The sequence below is a fragment of the Wyeomyia smithii genome, chromosome 2, assembly GCF_029784165.1.
Source record: "Wyeomyia smithii strain HCP4-BCI-WySm-NY-G18 chromosome 2, ASM2978416v1, whole genome shotgun sequence".
Classification (NCBI taxonomy): Eukaryota; Metazoa; Arthropoda; class Insecta; order Diptera; family Culicidae; genus Wyeomyia; species Wyeomyia smithii.
Window position 1 is genome coordinate 183,965,397 of NC_073695.1, and position 15,103 is coordinate 183,980,499.

The 15,103-nt window shown below is 41.1% G+C and overlaps 1 protein-coding gene across 2 annotated transcripts in view; it reads right to left on the bottom strand.

Moving 5' to 3' along the window:
- LOC129725952 (nyctalopin-like) overlaps positions 1-15,103 on the bottom strand; it is a 296,366-nt gene that overhangs the window by 254,873 nt on the left and 26,390 nt on the right. For both annotated transcript variants that reach the window (XM_055682410.1, XM_055682411.1), the window contains exon 2: positions 3,162-3,534. The gene's annotated coding sequence lies outside the window, so the exon portion shown is untranslated. The remainder of the gene's footprint in view (positions 1-3,161; positions 3,535-15,103) is intronic.

The window sequence follows — 15,103 nt, forward strand, 5'->3', positions numbered from 1 at the left end:
AAAATCGGATGAAAATTTTCAAAGTTACAGCAGTTGTAAGGGTGTTTTTTTTCTGTAGAGCACATAACGGGTAAACTTAATCTTCAATTAAACATTTATCTTTCAATAACGCCTGTAGAGCAGTAATTGTTATTGATAGGGATAAGCAACAGAATATGCGATAATGGAATCTGATACGATTATAGGTTTTTAAATGGTTCCACCGTGTCAGCATTTTAGTTGGACAAAACATCATGCCGAAGACAAGGAGTATATGGGTTGAAATAAAATCTGGATGCGATATATTTTTTTCCAAGTTTGTATCATATTTTTCAGTTTCCCAGCTGCATACACTGTCTATCTTAATGAACTTTATTTCTTCATCCCAGACTTTTTACCGAAAGTTATATTTTCAGGTTGCTTTGAAAAACGAACTTCAAAAATCAAATCTTTTTTTCTCTGTAAATTTTTGTTTGTTATTTGGGTCAAATAAATTTTATTTGGTCATATTTTGTTTTTTTTTTTCGCGTCACATTATTTACGAAGCTTTAGGGGCCATCCACATTTCACGTGGACAGCTTTAGGGTGGGGGGGATTCTGTATAATGTCCACGGTTCATACAAAATTTTTAGGATTTATATGGGCAGTTGTCCACGGAGGGGGAGGGGGGGTCAAAATCATCAAAAATCTGTCCACGTAGAATGTGGATGGCCCCTTATTGATTACTAGCTGCTCATGCAAACTTCGTTCCGTCAATTTTTGTTACTTAAATGATACGACTCTTCAAATACTCATATTGGATGATATTCGGTCATTTTCCGGTAACACCCACATTGGGTGATATTCGATCGTTTGGGCTATTTCCCAGAAACTGGAAGTCGTCTCCTTAGAATGAACAATTGTATCTGAGGTTGATTTTTGGCTTCTGTGCATCATCACGATTACGGAAATACCCATATTTAATGGTATTTGGCCACTTTTAGCCGTTTTACAGCCCCTCCTCCTGCTTCAAAAGTAGTGATGGGTGTCAAATCATCATAAAAACATTTCTCACCTCCAAAAACCTTCACATACCAAATTTGGTTCCATTTGCTTGATAAGTTCCCGAGTTATGCAGAAATTTGTGTTTTATTTGTATGGGAGCCCTCTTTTTCAAAAATGAGAGAAGTGTCGTACCATCACAAAAGTATTTCTTGTCCTCAAACATATCTACATGTCAAATTTTGTATCATTTGCTCAATTAGTTCTCGAGTTGTGCAAAAATTTGTGTTTCATATATATGGAACCCCTTCCCTTCAGAATAGGGAGGGATTTCGAACAATACTTATCACTTTTTTTCGTCCTCTAAGATGCTTGCATACAAATTTTCACGCCGATCGATTCAGTAGTTTGCATGTCTATATGGATCAGACAGACAGATTTCTGTACAATGGCTTCTGAGATACAATGCTTTGAATTAAACCTACGCCGAAATGCTTACGTTCTCTTAGAAAATTATTCTTGAGTCTAGATTTTTTGACATGGAAACGCAACCAAGAACAAAAAAAATCGGACCGAATCGGCATTGACCCAGATGACGAATATGGATTAACGATTGGGAACTCGGAACATGGAACTCCTCTATCCTTAGAGATGCAGGAAGTGTGTTGGAAAGAACGTATGGTCCGTACGTTCCGGGATAATCATACCATCTACCAGAGCTGCGGCAACACACACATCGTGCTGGGCGAGATGCAGAAGCGAGTGATTGGGTGGTAGCCCCGATCATCCCCCGAATGGGAATGATGGCAAGGATGATTTATACGCGCAAATACGACTACTTCTAACTTATCAAGCCTGCGACTAATGCTGGGTTATCCAGTTCATTCGAATCCCGCAGGGAACTTCGATAAGGCAATGGTCTCTCTTGCATGCTGTTCAACACCACGCTAGAAGCTATAATGCGACAAGCGATGTTCAATGACTTTCAATCGATCCAGCCAATTGGTCTGCTTCACCTGACGACGTAGATATTGTCGGCAGAACATTTGAGGCAAAGCAGTATAACACTCTACAACGCAAGGCAGGAAAGGTTGAGTTGGAGATTACCCAAAACAAAGTACATGCTGGCTGGTGGAACCGAGCTTGACATGGTCCGCTTAGGCAGTAATGTGATCTACAGCGATATGCTCGAGGTAATCAAAAAATTCGTCTAGTTCGGCTCACTGGTAACCTCGGACAACGACAGTTAATGTGAGAAACCAGCAATCATGGTAGCACAAAAGCAGTCATTTACAATTAACTCTTAGTTAAAGTTAAATTTGTTTTTCTACTAGATTTTTCTTTACTTATCGATGGCGTGATCAAAATTAGTAACCTCAAAATATATAAGCGTAGAGCTGCTCACGAAAGAAAAAATGAGAAACCGTTATTTCGAAGGCTTTGTTTATTACTGACACATGTTTGACCTTTGAGTTTTTGACGTCAGCTCAATCTATAGCTTATCTAATTATCGGCAAAAACACACTGATTTACCGCCTTTATTTTTCAAAATAACTTTCTTTGTACGGTATCCGTTCACACATAAACGATCTGTTGATAACACGCTTATTAGCCGAAATTACCGTCAATTTTTTTGTTTTCGCATAATTCGACCCAAATACACTGTAATCTAGCGATGTTAAGGAGCGTGCGTTCTGGCGGCGCGATATAAATCTAATTTATTTATACAAACAAACAGAAGCCCCCGACAGGATTCGTCAGTACGTAATTGCAGCCCGCTGATGGAGCCGAAGGTGTAGCGAAAACATTTCAGAACTCCTTCGCAAAAACCAGCTCGCGTGCCGACCGAGCGTGATCCATCACTCCACGTTGAACTGGAATACATACCGGGGAAAATAAAACTGCTTTATGGCGTCTCTCCAGGCAAATAACTCTAGTTCGCAGCTATGAAAGTGAAGGTTTCGTTCGGTCGAAGGTCGAACTTTCACGAAATATCACAACTGATTATTGAGAATTTGGTAAAACAGGCAGCAGTTTAACATTGCAAAGGTAGAGAAATTTTTACCTGGATGGATCTGAGTGTCACAAGTTTCTCTGCAGTTTTTACGAAAGCTTGAAAATGTGAGTCTGGCACGACTCAATTCGAAAAAACTCCAAAAAAATACTAGAGCGAATAACAAAATATGACAATGAAAACTTACCTCTGCACTTTCTCGTCTTCTCGTTCAACAGTAACCTCCAGTTGTCATACTGTCCGTTTTGCATTAATTTCAATTAGATACTTTCAACCGTGCTTTGAACACACGCAAAGTTTTCGCCGTCTCGGATAGAAAATCACATTTAAAACACTTTGCCACTGTTGTTGACGTCCGTTTCGGGGCCGCCTCCACGGAAGAGTGACCGACCGAAAATACACCACAATTAATTTTGCTGACGCCAATTATCCAATCATTCACTTCCAACAGGCAGCGGAACACCACGACGACGGTTGCTGTCTTGGTTGGTGGTCCTGATGTTGCCAACGACGGCGTAGTCGTCCTGCTCGTCGTTGTCACTTGGATGCAGTTGGTCTTCCTGAAAATATCAAAGCGAAAGAGAAAGGTTAATTTAATAAAAAAAATCAATTCTGCAGTTCTCTTCGCCCCTGAAGCTACTGCTAGCTTCGTTTTACAAACAACCCTTTTCAACTGGCCCTTACAGCTTCCAACCAAGGCTAATAGGCACCAAACTCATGTCGTACCAAAAAACTGCTGCAGGGCAAGTACCAGCTGTTCAGAGATTTCAAAAGCAATTCAGTGGGTACATGAAAAAGTTTGGCACGATAGTAAAAATCACTGTTATCAATGGATTTTTATTATAAGAAGAGCGTTTATCAAACACCAACTAAATATAATTAAGTTTTCTATTCATACACAAATTTACATTCTCGTAAGCTCGATTCGACTGAATTATAAGTAACACGATACGTGTTCAAAAACTCCCATTCAATTCCAAAAAGCATCGAAAGCACGAATTGCGCCAATAATACCCGTAATCGCAGTTTATAACTGTTTCCAATTATTTCGCCTTGCTTCCGCAACCTTTTACCCGACGCCATTAGACACGGAATAGAAAAACGGAATCACTTAACCTCGAAGCAAGTGTAATATTTTCCTCTATTTTCAGCTCATCCCCGTCTTCATTTCCAGAAACCACCTCCAGGCCGACAGCTTTCCAGCTCACTTACTTCAAACCCGAGTTTGCCAGCCGAAAACATGTATCCCGGGAGTGGCATTTACTAACCTTACCCCCCCCCCCCCTTCACCCGAGGTGCAGTGCAATGTTTCGTATGTGTGCGCGGTTCAGTCAGCAACTGCAGCAGTGGGTACGATATGCAGCTGAGGAACACCTACAATAACGGAAGGAACAGCAACTAGCGAACGAACGGCACAAATCCCTACCCGGCTCCGGCGATGGCAGCTCCGCCCAACCGAACTGCCGGAACCAGAAGTTGTAGGAATAAATTTTCTAAAAATTACCACAATTGATCACGTACGAACATGAACCTACACGAAAAACGGCACAGCGGAGGCGATGAACAATGGCTCCTCGGGTACCGTGCGGCATGAGAAGGAGAGCTCCCGTTTAGCAGAATTTGATCGGAATACTCATCCAGCGTTTAGAAATGTCTCTACTAGCGCAAAAAGGCGAAAGGAAATTTGTAATGGAAACATTAAACGATTTTAGTATTATTTCACAGAACAACGCGAATATGTTTTCCATCTAATGGAATCTCATCTAAACCTACAGCGAATTTTATGAATTTTTAAAATTTAACAAATACTTGCAGCGAACAAAGAATCAGCTAAATTTACGTTGTTTAAATTCCGCAGTAAGAAACATATGTGCGATACAGGGTCGCCATGTAACATTAAAACGACCGTTAGATATAGGATATCTAACCGAGTCAGCATCCAGTCACCATTCTAATATTCTCATGCAACATGTGGAAATAGTGACCTAGTGAGAAATACCGGCGTGTTACGTAGGACTGAAAACCAGATGGATCTAAGACCAAATGAGCACGGGAGTCGTATGTAGGTTATCTAACATCTTCTGCAGTGGTTTTCTTCAGTAGGTTTTCTGCAGCAGGCAAAAACTGTTGAACGAAAAATTGTCTAATTTGCAAAGGATGTTTCGCTTTACAATCACACATCCTCCTAAAACATTGATGGAATAAAAATTCGTTTAGTTACGGAATAATTTTGAATTTCTACTACCAAGTAAGTAAGCTGTAAAAACTAGTTTCGATTTATTCGCCTTTGGATTTTTTTTTTTGGATTTTCAATTTTGCTTTATTTGACTGAACTGTAGGAATCATGGGGTGAAAAAATTGGTTCATTTGGATTTATTGTAATTTTGAAAATTATGACTACCGAATCGATATTTAGAAGCTACCATACCCATAGCGTAAGAATAATAGCAAAATAATAGGAATAACAAATCGTAAAGAAGAAAACTTTTTACATTCGAATTCACTAAACATAAAATTAGACTATCAGGATTTTTCTTTCGACAGCAAAAATGCTCTGAGAAACTTTTCTATATGAAATTTCCCTAATGAATCCAGGTTTTTCAAGTTTTTCTAAAATTACACAACAAAATTTTGTATACAATTTCAAAGAAAAAAAGCTTAAGAGACTAGTTTTTAGAACAAGAAAACAACATTATGTTGTAAACAAAATTCAATAATTCCATGTACGGCTAACACGTCGATTTTTCGAGTGCATCTCTCGATTCCAATCAACTGTTTGCAGTTATCGTTACCTTCCAGTTATTTTTTGCACAAAGGAAAAAAAAAATCCGAGGAAATCTTCGATTGGTCGACACTGAGGCAGATTCGTTGGGATGCGTATTCTGTGTAGAAATTGGATCGAATGGTTGTTCAGGAACGTGTATGTTTACTGGTGTAATGTGATGTTGTTTCATCTGACCAAAACACATACATTCCATTGGTACAGTGGTATTAAAAAACTGGAATCTAATTTTCTTATTTTTATTTTTTTTTTCTTCAAACAATCGTTCTGGTACACAACTATACAAACAGCCAAACCACTTGAACCATGATTCAGATATAAAAAACGAAAACTTTTTTTTATCTATTACCTTGAACGATCTTCCACTAACTTATTTGCGAATTATTGCTGAAGTTTGCAGGCTATCATACATAGTAAAAACCAGAAGATTATTGTTTTTAAAATGGTTTACTGTTAACTTTGTGTTGAGATTTTTTTGCATTTTCATAAGACTGTACAGTGAGCTTGCGCAATGCTTCTTGTTTCGACGTTATTTTAAACAGAACTGAGAGTGTATAAAAAAAACCAAAAAGTCCAGGCATAAATAGGAGAGAAAGAGCTTCGAATCTCATTACTCTTTGAACGTGTTTGTTGTTGAGTAAAAGAGTCAAAATTAAATTTTTTTGCTGTCATCTGCTAGTCAAGACATCATTAAAACAGACTCATCTGAGAAAAATGTTGTTTAGTACAGTACGACAAATATTTTGATAGACTGGAAGACAATATTTCACGCTTATAGAAAACACATTAATCTAGTAATAAGAACGATGTTTTCTGTGTTCAAAGCTAGCAAATATGGCAAATCTTACTGCAAAAATGTTTCATGCTTTCGAACCGTTAGTTTAGCTGAGTTAAATAACATGAGACACAAAAGTGATCCGTAATTGTGGGAGTTCCATAATTGTGTGGGGAGTGTATAAATTGACAGATTTTTCAAGGAATCTGTGTAAACTTTCAGCTTTTCTATTAAGTTTAAAATTGGGGCAAATCGCGCACTTTCCTTATTTTGTTTCGATATAAGAGAATAATATCTAAGTAGTTTTGTAACTCTAGTAAAAATATTTAATTGGTCTTTACGACAAGGCAAATTCCCGCCTCTTTGGAAAAACTCGTATATTGCTCCGATTCATAAAAAGGGAAACAGAAAAGATGTTCGTAATTTTCGAGGTATAACATCACTAAGCGCCTGCTCCAAATTATTTGAAATGATTCTAAGTGATCACCTGCTGTTTCACACAAAAAGCATCATCTCCAGTGATCAACACGGTTTTCATCCTGGTCGTTCTGTGGCAACTAATTTGCTTTGTTTCACTTCGGACTGTATCGCTCATATTGAAAACGGGAAGCAGGTCGATGCTGTATACACAGACTTGAAAGCTTCGTTTGATAATTGATCATCGAATATTACTCGAAAAACTCGCTAGAATTGGTGTCTCCGGCGACCTGGTTAAATGGTTGCAATCGTACCTAAGTGGTAGAAGCCTGAGAGTCAAACTTGGATCCTGCACATCCCAACGATTTACAAACACCTCCGGCGTTCCTCAAGGGAGTAATCTTGGACCGCTCCTTTTCGTTTTGTTTATAAATGATGTCGCATCCCGTCTTGGAAGAGGAGGTAAACTGTTCTATGCTGACGATCTAAAGATATTTATGGTCATTGACAACTTTTCCGACTGCCAAAGACTGCAAGATTTGTTGGATATTTTTGACGTGGGACTACGTCTTTCTTCACTATACTAAGGTACCTTCTGGAAAAACTGGATTGAACATGTAACGTTTTTGGTTGGCGGAATGGAAGATTTTAGATGCTAATAGCGCTCAAACAACTGTTCCGATTTCAATAGTTATTATACCGTTGGAAAGCTAAAACATACAAGATTTGTATAACATGATAATTTTAGTTACCATTTTCTTATTACTCCGTGAAAATTGCGGGAAAGTTTGAAGGTCGAATATCCACGTACATTTTTCATACGATTGGTATACTTCCCTAACGCAGACTTCAAAAACATAGACGAAATGATTTCACGCATTCAGTCATTGGCTAGCAATGCCAGCCTTCGATCTGAGTTGGACCCCACCAGTGGTAATCTAATTCAGATATCGTTGTTGGAATACAGCCCGAAACTGGACGTGATCGGCACTGGGGACCATTGGAAGCCGTTGGAAGGGACCATTGGAAGACTTGGAAGCCGTTTGGATGCTGCCGATAGTAATTTGTGTAGGTATAGTGTGTCATATATGTGTGTGTGTGTGTGTGTGTGTGTGTGTGTGTGTGTGAGTAGCGTGTGTGTGCGCGTGTGTGTGTGTGTGTGTGTGTGTGTGTGTGAGTAGCATGTGTGTGTGTGAGTAGCGTGTGTGTGTGTGTGTGTGTGTGTGTGTGTGTGTGTGTGTGAGTAGCGTGTGTGTGTGTGTGTGTGTGTGTGTGTGTGTGTGTGTGAGTAGCGTGTGTGTGTGTGTGTGAGTAGCGTGTGCGTGTGTGTGTGTGTGTGTGTGAGTAGCGCGTGTGTGTGTGTGAATAGCGTGTGTGTGTATGAGTAGCGTGTGTGTGTGTGTGAGTAGCGTGTGTGTGTGTAAGTAGCGTGTGTGTGTGTGTGAGTAGCGTGTGTGTGTGTGTGTGTGAGTAGCGTGTGTATGTGTGAGTAGCGTGTGTGTGTGTGAGTAACGTGTGTGTGTGAGTAGCGTGTGTGTGTGTGAGTAGCGTGTGTGTGTGTGTGAGTAGTGCGTGTGTGTGAGTGGCGTGTGTGTGTGTGAGAGTAGCGTGAGTGTGTGTGTGTGTGTGTAAGTAGCGTGTGTGTGTGTGTGTAAGTAGCGTGTGTGTGTATGTGAGTAGCGTGTGTGTGTGTGTGAGTAGCGTGTGTGTGTGTGTGTGTGTGAGTAGCGCGTGTGTGTGAGTAACGTGTGTGTGTGTGTGTGTGTGAGTAGCGTGTGTGTGTGTGAGTAGCGTGTGTGTGTGAGTAGCGTGTGTGTGTGAGTAGCGTGTGTGTGTATGAGTAGCGTGTGTGTGTGAGTAGCGTGTGTGTGTGTGTGTGTGAGTAGCGTGTGTGTGTGAGTAGCGTGTGTGTGTGAGTAGCGTGTGTGTGTGTGTTGTGTGTGTGTCTGTGAGTAGCGTGTGTGTTATATACTATGGCTATGGCAGAATTAAATCTTTACACCCACAATAGACCCAAGTCAAGCCTACGTTTGTGCACTCAAGCACATAACCTTTAACTTTTGAGGATTGGTGTCAAAACAACCTAATGACTATTAGTATCCAGAAATGTGCTGTAATTTCATTTCATCGATGTAGTAATCCCATAAAAGCCACTTATACAATCGGACGTACACCTCTTGCTCGTGTCAATGAAATTAACGACCTTGGGGTACTACTTGATGATAAATTGACTTTTGGGCCGCATCGAGCCAATATTATTGACCGTGCGAGTCGTCAGCTAGGATTTCTCATGAAGGTGTCTGAAGATTTCACTAATATCCAATGCCTGATATCGTTATATTCGGCGTTAGTAAGATCGATTGTGGAGTCGTCAGCTGTAGTGTGGGCACCATACCAGACAACTTGGATTGATAGGATTGAGAGACTGCAGAAGCGTTTTGTCCGTTTCGCACTTCGTAGACTTCCTTGGACAGACAGGCTGAACCTTCTTCCTTATGAACATTGTTGTAATCTGTTAGGGATCGCTTCTCTGGAACGTAGAAGAAAAATTCAGCAGGCAATGGTTGCTGCTAAAGTTATTCTTGGTGAAATCGACTGCCCGGCTCTTCTAAGCAAGTTTTCCCTGAACGCTCCTGGTCGAATTCAACGCAGATCACTGGATGAAATGTTTATAACGCCGTTCCACCGCTCTGTCTTTGGATACTTTGAACCAATCTCCAGAATAATCCGTACCTTCAACAAACCTGTCAACTGTTTGATTTTGGATGTTCCTCGAATATTCATAAACCGAAACTGCTATCAGCTAGACTTTTTTAATACCTGTTAAATTTAAGTAGTTTAAGTTTTTTTTATTCATTAAGACTACAACGTGTCAGATGAATTATAATAAATAATAATAATAATAATTCAAAATATTCAGCGTAATGTATCAGGGTAATTAATTACATTGTTTTGCAGATGAGCGATATATTTTTTTTTTATTCTCGCTTATTTTCCGTCGGTCTATTTCCGCCACTGTTGTGGCCAATTACCGACGCCCAGGGAGGCGACTCCACACCCAGGTCCCTAACTCACGACCCGTTTATTAACGGACCGGCGCCAACGGCTTTACTTCCTCATGCGATGGAAGGCGTGATCCCAGAGATTTTTCGCCTCAGAAAATCTCCCGGTGTCGGCTAGGATTGAATCTAGACCAGTTGGGTTGGTTGTGAGTGGATCACGCCACCCCACAACCATCGACACCTATGTCGGCGGTGGGATTCGGCGTCGAGCGAGGTTGGCGGAGACGTTACCAACCACACTAGGCCCCCACTATGAGCTATATATGATTACCAGTTGTATAGAATACAATGCGTTCCTATCGTTTTTAAGTCGATGACACAACCTTGATTCACAATGGATGGTTGAAATGGCCAAATACCATCCATAAACATCCATAAACGAAGAGCTGCACATTTTATCACGGCTTATCGACGCTATTCGCGCTCACTTTGTCATCGGCCTTAGTTACATATCGTCTCGCTTCTAAAAACTTCATGTTGATGAGTTTGCAGCGATCACTATACCTAAGTAAGTTGAAGAGGCCTCGCCAAGGAAGTCTACGCAGGGCAAAACGAACATATTTTCGTTGAACAGCTTCAACCCTTTACCGCCTCCCGCAGTATGGTTGTCAGAAGAATCTTCTTCCCCCGCAAAGACACCTACAAAGCCACCAGAAGATCACCTGACTTACAAGTGGAAGAGTAAACCGACCACGTTCTAATCGACGGAAAATTCTTCTCAGACGTCGTCAACGTTCGTAACTACCGCAGTGCGAAAATAGATGCGGATCGCTACCTCGTTGCAGTATGCATGTGCTCAATACCCTAGGAACAATATTGGTTTTATCAAAGTTTTATAGCGCTCAATTAAACCAAAACAGCGCTATAAAACTTTTATAAAACCCGTTTTGTTACTTGGGTACTTACGACGGTGTGAAACACGCGTCAAAGTCGCTCACCGCGATCAAGTAACCGGACGCCGAAGTTACACGGGAGTACGTCCAGCAGCTGGAGGCAGCATTACCAACGGAAGAGCAGCCTGGTGCAGTTACTCTTGAAGATGGCTGGGGGAACATTCGATCAGCCATAGGTAGTATTGTTGTTGCGGCACTTGATACAATGATTCCAAACAGGAGAAATGGCTGGTTTGACGACAAGTGTAAGTGGAAGAGAAGAATGTAGCACGTGCGAGGATGCTTTAACATCGGAAGGGGGCCGAACGTGGAGCGAAAGTTCCACGAAAGCCTGAACAGTTCCTGCAAAGACTATGTTCAACAAGCCGACATGTGCTGGGAGTCCCAGCCTGGGACCTAGACGGCAACCTCCTCACAAACAAGTGAGAGGTGTTTGAAAGGTGGAAGCAGTTCTACGACGAGCACCTTACTAGCGATGTGGTAGAGGGCGACGACGGATTAGTAATAGATCTCGATGTACACACAGATGACTACAGAATTCCAGTCCCCGACCTCCAGGAGGTTTAAGAGGAGATCGACCGGCTAAAAAACAACAAAGCAGCTGCAGCTGATCAACTCCCTAGCGATCTGTTGAAACACGGTGGCGAAATACTGGCCATCGCTACGCTCGGTTATTGCCAAGATTTGGGATAAGTGGATTGCAAGGTACTCTCTCAAATTCTATGCCATCGACTATCATCGTTAGCGAAGGAGTTTGTGGGGCAATACCAAGTGGGATTTGTGGGTGCCCGCCTCATCACGGACAAAGACGTTCTCACACACCACTTGTTCATCGACTTCAAATCGGCATACGACATAATTGATCGAGATCAGCTATGTCATTATGCACGATTACGGTTTCCCGAATTAACTGACTCGGTGGGTCAAATGGACGAGGATTATGGTAAGGATGGATTATCGGGCTTGTTAATTAATTCTTATTGCAGGTGTAATACGAAGGACGGGTATCGACACAGGCGGCACGATATTCAGGAGGTTCGTTTAGCTCTTTGGCATCGCCAATGATAACGGCATCGTAGCACGAACCCCTGACAAGATGACGGAGATGTACATTAGACTGAAGGCTTCTGCCGGACGATTCGGACTGGTAATAAACATATCGAAGACTAAGTACATGAGATAAAGAGGTTCAAGAGGAAACAGTATTTATCTCAGACCACGAGCTCATACTAAAGGTGGTAGACGAGCTCGTGTACCTGGGCTCCCTGGTGCCTACTTTGGACTCCGGAGGACGCTCCGCTCGAATGAAATCCGCCGCCGCACGAAATTGACCATCTACAAAACATTGATCATACCAGTAGTCCTCTACAACCACGAAACATGGACCATGCTCGTGGAGGATCAACGCGTCCTTGGGGTTTTGAAACGGAAAGAACCATTTGTGGTGGAGTGAAGATGGAACATGGATCATGTTGGAGGTAGATGAACCATGAGCAAGGTGGCACGATCAAGAGGGAAGTCGACCTGCGGGGCCTCCGCAGACAACATGGCTGGCGAGCTGCAGCCATGGACCACTAGGAATGGAGACGACTTCCTCGAACAGCAAAGGGACATTTCAGCCTATTAAAATGACACACAGAAGATTGAAATTTACTAATCAATACCACCAAACCAATAAGGGGACAAAATTACCGAAAATGAAGTCTAACTAGGAAGACGCCTTGGATTTAATGTATTCATCAAGTAACGTCTCACGCTTCAACTCAGTACCAAAAGCGAACAGTTGTGATGGTATGGAGTGCGCTTACGGTGGAACGTTTAGTCACATTCAGAGACCTCCGGTTGTTGCAGCACCAAGCTCCAAACGTCTCCAGCTACTGTTCTGGAAAAGACGTGTCAGTGTGATCCTTTAAGACGTAGTATAGCTTAAGGTCGTCTGCGTACGGGAGCTTAAAGCATTTGAAAGTGCTGTTTACGTTATTCATATATAGTAGAAAAACTCCAAATGGTACTCCAAATGAGACAGAAATTGGCGATGAAATAAAATCACCAATTTCTACTGACATTTACCGGCCGATGAAGTAAGATCGCAGCCAGGTCAGTATGTATGTATTGTCGATGCCCATAGGCCAAGCTTCGTCAGGGCTCTCTTGTGGTTCATCTTGTCAAAAGCTACGAGAAGATCGGTATAAATAGCGTCTATCTGATGCCCATTTTAAATCTCTCATATGGAAAATGACGTGAAGGTGGCTAAATTAGTCGTAGTTGATCTCTTAAGCATCAATTCATGCTGCTGCGACGAATCGACGGCTACACCGTGATAGTTCGAAGCCGTTCACTTCTATTTTTTTGTGTACAGGAAAAACAAAAGATTCCATCCAACAAGTAAGAAAACATCAGATGATACGAATACACATACATGCTCGGCACACAAAAGCTTGCTGTACCTAGCGGTGAACAGCAAGATTGAACATCGAAAACTTCTGTCCGTGTTGCGGCAAGTAGATAGTGAACAATGCATACACTGTAACAACCGAACAGTGGAAACATTGCAACATAAATATTGCACCTGCGATCGTGTTAATGCAGCTTGGACAACGTTGGAACAAAAAATCTCTACAATACTGGATGGGCGGGAACGACTCTCTTTTGACGGGCTCATTAGTCCAGCGTTACAAAGAATAAACATAAATAAATGTAAGTTGTTTGTCAAATATATTAATTTCGACGTCAACGCTTTAGAATTCGATCTTGAATTGAATAGTTAAAATGTAAATATTTTCATTCTCTCATACAATATTGACAAATAAAAATATTATGAAATCTTAAAAAAAATACGTGTCTCATTGCAAAATACAATGACCACTATTGCTGTGTGATCAGGTACCTGCACCGACACGCTCCCAGTCAGGTAAAATATGGTTTATGAAGCCAATCACCTTCCCAGGATACAAAAACCAATGCCACTTCCAAGAAACCTTGATCTGCGTTTTAAGAGTGCACCACAACTGCACAGCAGATGTTCCGATTCCTCACTTTCCATATAACAAAAGCGACAGATATCATTCTGAACCCGGCCAATGTTCCTTAAATGATATCTACTCGGACAGTGCCTCGTTACTAGGCCGACGTATATACAAAGAGTTCTTTTGTTGATCTCTAAAAGCTTTTTTGAATGATTTACATTTGCTGTCATAAATTTTAAGATTTGACATCCAACCAATTGGTTATCACCTATTGTTCCTTCCAGCGTTTAAGCTCCATTTTCACTGCACAGTTTGATATACCACAGAAAGGTTCTGGGCCGATAAACTGTAAGTTAGATACTTGTTTTGCGAGTTCATCTGCCTTTTCATTCCCACCAATGCCACAATTTCCTGGAACCAAAGATGACTAGAACAAGATACCTGACTCTTGCAGAATTCATCGGACATGATTGTCGCTGCGCGTGAGCAAAAGTCGAACTAATTTATACACTGTTAGTATGATGTATACTTAACGTCATAACGTCAAATGACGACAAGGCCAAGACATGACTGCTGAAGGTGAAACATTTTTTTTCAGTATCCATGTGGACGACTGTACGGTGCTGTCATCCGAAAAATGATAATAATGTGTACGAATGTTTAGTTCTCAAACATGAAACCTTCCGGAAGAATCAAGAATTAACGGCGCATCATTTAAAATAAAGCGTACCATTAGAACTTCCTGATAACCGCTTTAAGCACGCTCTACAGCCAAGTTTTCCACTCTTGCCGAGGTTAATAAAGCAAAAATCGGGTGCCCCGGTGAAACCTGGCTTGCGACATATCAAATTTGAAGTTTTGGTAGAATGGAACCTGAAAATAAATATAACTCCTCAATACAAACCTCCACTCTGACAGTCAATTTCACACTTTTCTTTCGTACTTTGAAGTGCAGAAAATATAGAAAAAGCATTAATTGCAAAAAATGATAATATCATTAATCTGCATGTTATCTTAAGCGTCGAGCTGACCAAACTACAACACCTTTTTCATATACAATCTTGATCAGCTCAACGATCAATGACGGACTTTGCACGATAAATCGGTTTTGTTAATAGTGACAATTTTATGAGAATTTAAGTCATCAGATAGCAGCACTAACCGTCGAAAATCGGTCGTGTTCAAAATGTATGAAAAATAGTTAGGTATCTTGTTCTAGATATCTTTGCTGGAA